Below are 6,023 nucleotides of genomic sequence, written 5' to 3'. Positions count from 1 at the left end.
ATGGTTGTTAAAACTGTCAGGAAAACGTGTCAGTTGTGTATAAATTGTCCCACGCTTTTGATGGAATGTTACTTTTTGATGACATAAATAGACAGGTTCTCAGCACTTCTTGTAATTTAAACTTTTCGTTTCAAAATGTTCTTCACAGCCACGTGATGTCAAACTATGATATAAATAACATCTTGAGGACATTCATATTTTGTTCCTGGTCTATGGCCATAATCATACTACAGTTGGGCCGATAACTTATTTTAATTGCTCCAATATTCTCCCTTGTCGTGTGTTGCTGCTATTTTTTCCACCTCTTCTGAAAATGGAGCAAAATGACTAATGACGACTTTCTCTGTCTTTCTTCCTTTCCCTGGAGCTACATCCAAAATTAGCTCCTCGGGTCCAGAGGAAACAGCAGCACCTGCTCAGGAGAACTGCGCCCTCTATAACTCTATAAATACACACACACATATATATATGTATATATATATATATATATATATATATATATATTTATATATATATATATATATATGTATATATATATATATATATATACATATATATATATATATATATATATATATATATATATATATATTTATATATATATATATATATATGTATATATATATATATATATATATATATATATATATATATACATGATCAACGAGACACAAGGTCCAAACATGTTCTGGATGAACACAGGTGAACGTCCTGCTCTGGACGGTCAGGACAGAACACAGGTGGACGGTCAGGACACAGGTGGACGGTCAGGACAGAACACAGGTGGACGGTCAGGACACAGGTGGACGGTCAGGACACAGGTGGACGGTCAGGACAGAACACAGGTGGACAGTCAGGACACAGGTGGACGGTCAGGACAGAACACAGGTGGACGGTCAGGACACAGGTGGACGGTCAGGACAGAACACAGGTGGACGGTCAGGACACAGGTGGACGGTCAGGACACAGGTGGACGGTCAGGACAGAACACAGGTGGACAGTCAGGACACAGGTGGACGGTCAGGACAGAACACAGGTGGACGGTCAGGACACAGGTGGACGGTCAGGACAGAACACAGGTGGACGGTCAGGACACAGGTGGACGGTCAGGACAGAACACAGGTGGACGGTCAGGACAGAACACAGGTGGACGGTCAGGACACAGGTGGACGGTCAGGACAGAACACAGGTGGACGGTCAGGACAGAACACAGGTGGACGGTCAGGACACAGGTGGACGGTCAGGACAGAACACAGGTGGACGGTCAGGACACAGGTGGACGGTCAGGACAGAACACAGGTGGACGGTCAGGACAGAACACAGGTGGACGGTCAGGACAGAACACAGGTGGACGGTCAGTACAGAACACAGGTGGACGGTCAGGACACAGGTGGACGGTCAGGACAGAACACAGGTGGACGGTCAGGACAGAACACAGGTGGACGGTCAGGACACAGGTGGACGGTCAGGACAGAACACAGGTGGACGGTCAGGACAGAACACAGATGGACGGTCAGGACAGAACACAGGTGGACGGTCAGGACAGAACACAGGTGGACGGTCAGGACACAGGTGGACGGTCAGGACAGAACACAGGTGGACGGTCAGGACAGAACACAGGTGGACGGTCAGGACACAGGTGGACGGTCAGGACACAGGTGGACGGTCAGGACAGAACACAGGTGGACGGTCAGGACACAGGTGGACGGTCAGGACAGAACACAGGTGGACGGTCAGGACACAGGTGGACGGTCAGGACACAGGTGGACGGTCAGGACAGAACACAGGTGGACGGTCAGGACAGAACACAGGTGGACGGTCAGGACACAGGTGGACGGTCAGGACAGAACACAGGTGGACGGTCAGGACAGAACACAGGTGGACGGTCAGTACAGAACACAGGTGGACGGTCAGGACACAGGTGGACGGTCAGGACACAGGTGGACGGTCAGGACAGAACACAGGTGGACGGTCAGGACACAGGTGGACGGTCAGTACAGAACACAGGTGGACGGTCAGGACACAGGTGGACGGTCAGGACACAGGTGGACGGTCAGGACAGAACACAGGTGGACGGTCAGGACACAGGTGGACGGTCAGGACACAGGTGGACGGTCAGGACACAGGTGGACGGTCAGGACAGAACACAGGTGGACGGTCAGGACACAGGTGGACGGTCAGGACAGAACACAGGTGGACGGTCAGGACACAGGTGGACGGTCAGGACAGAACACAGGTGGACGGTCAGGACAGAACACAGGTGGACGGTCAGGACACAGGTGGACGGTCAGGACAGAACACAGGTGGACGGTCAGGACACAGGTGGACGGTCAGGACACAGGTGGACGGTCAGGACAGAACACAGGTGGACGGTCAGGACACAGGTGGACGGTCAGGACAGAACACAGGTGGACGGTCAGGACACAGGTGGACGGTCAGGACAGAACACAGGTGGACGGTCAGGACAGAACACAGGTGGACGGTCAGGACAGAACACAGGTGGACGGTCAGGACACAGGTGGACGGTCAGGACACAGGTGGACGGTCAGGACAGAACACAGGTGGACGGTCAGGACACAGGTGGACGGTCAGGACAGAACACAGGTGGACGGTCAGGACAGAACACAGGTGGACGGTCAGGACACAGGTGGACGGTCAGGACAGAACACAGGTGGACGGTCAGGACAGAACACAGGTGGACGGTCAGGACACAGGTGGACGGTCAGGACAGAACACAGGTGGACGGTCAGGACACAGGTGGACGGTCAGGACAGAACACAGGTGGACGGTCAGGACAGAACACAGGTGGACGGTCAGGACACAGGTGGACGGTCAGGACAGAACACAGGTGGACGGTCAGGACAGAACACAGGTGGACGGTCAGGACACAGGTGGACGGTCAGGACAGAACACAGGTGGACGGTCAGGACAGAACACAGGTGGACGGTCAGGACACAGGTGGACGGTCAGGACAGAACACAGGTGGACGGTCAGGACACAGGTGGACGGTCAGGACAGAACACAGGTGGACGGTCAGGACAGAACACAGGTGGACGGTCAGGACAGAACACAGGTGGACGGTCAGGACACAGGTGGACGGTCAGGACAGAACACAGGTGGACGGTCAGGACAGAACACAGGTGGACGGTCAGGACACAGGTGGACGGTCAGGACAGAACACAGGTGGACGGTCAGGACAGAACACAGGTGGACGGTCAGGACACAGGTGGACGGTCAGGACAGAACACAGGTGGACGGTCAGGACAGAACACAGATGGACGGTCAGGACAGAACACAGGTGGACGGTCAGGACACAGGTGGACGGTCAGGACAGAACACAGGTGGACGGTCAGGACACAGGTGGACGGTCAGGACAGAACACAGGTGGACGGTCAGGACACAGGTGGACGGTCAGGACACAGGTGGACGGTCAGGACAGAACACAGGTGGACGGTCAGGACACAGGTGGACGGTCAGGACACAGGTGGACGGTCAGGACAGAACACAGGTGGACGGTCAGGACAGAACACAGGTGGACGGTCAGGACACAGGTGGACGGTCAGGACAGAACACAGGTGGACGGTCAGGACACAGGTGGACGGTCAGGACACAGGTGGACGGTCAGGACAGAACACAGGTGGACGGTCAGGACAGAACACAGGTGGACGGTCAGTACAGAACACAGGTGGACGGTCAGGACACAGGTGGACGGTCAGGACACAGGTGGACGGTCAGGACAGAACACAGGTGGACGGTCAGGACACAGGTGGACGGTCAGTACAGAACACAGGTGGACGGTCAGGACACAGGTGGACGGTCAGGACACAGGTGGACGGTCAGGACAGAACACAGGTGGACGGTCAGGACACAGGTGGACGGTCAGGACACAGGTGGACGGTCAGGACAGAACACAGGTGGACGGTCAGTACAGAACACAGGTGGACGGTCAGGACACAGGTGGACGGTCAGGACACAGGTGGACGGTCAGGACAGAACACAGGTGGACGGTCAGGACAGAACACAGGTGGACGGTCAGGACACAGGTGGACGGTCAGGACAGAACACAGGTGGACGGTCAGGACACAGGTGGACGGTCAGGACACAGGTGGACGGTCAGGACAGAACACAGGTGGACGGTCAGGACAGAACACAGGTGGACGGTCAGGACAGAACACAGGTGGACGGTCAGTACAGAACACAGGTGGACGGTCAGGACACAGGTGGACGGTCAGGACACAGGTGGACGGTCAGGACAGAACACAGGTGGACGGTCAGGACACAGGTGGACGGTCAGGACACAGGTGGACGGTCAGGACACAGGTGGACGGTCAGGACAGAACACAGGTGGACGGTCAGGACACAGGTGGACGGTCAGGACACAGGTGGACGGTCAGGACAGAACACAGGTGGACGGTCAGGACAGAACACAGGTGAACCTGTTTCAGTCTCTGATGTTTTATTGTGGGGCCGTTTTTCCTGGCCCAACAGCGCCCTCTGCCGGATGAAGATGGTGAGTGCAGATACTTCAGTGACTGGTGGGGCCAGAAAGAGGGCCCCTGCACAGTTAAGATCCTGCTGGAGATTCTGAGGCTTGTTCAAGGACAAGAAGGACAGGCTGGACTGTCTTGGCAACAAGCGTTAATGTGTTTCATCCTAATTGGAACCCATAAAGGGAACATTTTAACTAGACTTTTATTTTCATCATTCATTGCTTGCCATATTGTGACAAGTGGGAGAAAGGTCTCAATTTGTTCCCTTGACTGTAATATTATGTGGACGTTATTGTCATTTCTTGTAACAGTTTAAATGATTGTTAGGACTCTTAACTTGTCTCCGAGGTCATTAAACAACAGCACTTTTGAAAACATGAATTAATATTTATTTTTCTTCACGATGAATCCAAAACAGAATGTAAACAGAACCACAGCTATTGAGGCTGTGCAAAGATAAACCAATTCTTATTAAGAACTTCAGGTTTTTGACACCAAACAACAGCGTGGCCCTCAGTGCCGTGCACTAACGGCCCCTGGTAATGATTTATGAGCCGTGACACGATCTACCTTCTTCTTTTATACTGTCATTAGGAGGATAAATGTGTGCAGAAAGTGGCAGTGCGTTCACAGTCCACATCTCTGCTCTTTACTGCTCCTTGTGAGCTCAGAACAGTGTCACTAAAGTTCTAAAGTAACTTCCCATGTCCTTAATGGCACAGTCGAGCCAACATAAGTAAGAGGCATCTTAGAAACAATGTGAGACCGATATGGCACATACAGAGTCATGAGGTCAGCCCGCGGTCAAGGCCAGATTCCCACAGTGTCCACTCTGGTCTCTATTCAAGTCTATTCCTCTCATTGTATATAAACTTTAACCAAGCTTTTCCATTCAAACATTTCCACTGAAAGATGTATTCACTTCAACTAAATGAGCATGAGCTGGAGCTACATAGAGTATGAAATATATCATTTTGCTTTTACAAATACAAATCTGCCACTGCTTTGAGCGCGTATTAGTGTATTTACAGAGTCCCTTGTTTTATATAGAACTACATTCTCCATGTTCAGCTGTACATATATATATATTATACACATTCTGTCCCCATCGTAACAGCTGATTCAAACACATTTTGGTTTCTTTTTGAACCATCAGGCGGTGCAAGGTATCACACATTCTGGTGTGTGCTGCGTTGTCAACTTATTTATTGGCAAATTGAAGCACATAATATGATGCTGTGCCGTCCCAGTAAAACCTCTCATATTGTCTGATGAAAAATTAAATCTTTGGTGTGAAAATGACATCCACATAAATGCCCCAAATTCTGCTACTAACATTAGTTTAGGGCTTGAACAGAACATTTGACTTGACCTGGACTTTCCCCCTTCAAACACAAGATGAAGCAGCAGTGTAAACAGTGTCATCATCGCTCTTTAGTCATTGGTAAAAGTCGTGCGTGTTTGTCCGCTCACTGTAGCTGCAGCATGCTCGCACAGTCACTCCATTTTACACCATTACACTTAAACCAGAGT

Source organism: Eucyclogobius newberryi, unplaced genomic scaffold (genome assembly GCF_026437365.1).
Source record: "Eucyclogobius newberryi isolate DKJ021-1_F unplaced genomic scaffold, fEucNew1.0.hap1 SCAF_13, whole genome shotgun sequence".
Taxonomy (NCBI): Eukaryota; Metazoa; Chordata; class Actinopteri; order Gobiiformes; family Gobiidae; genus Eucyclogobius; species Eucyclogobius newberryi.
The sequence above is the reverse complement of the archived record's forward strand: the minus strand, read 5'-3'. Positions refer to the sequence as shown.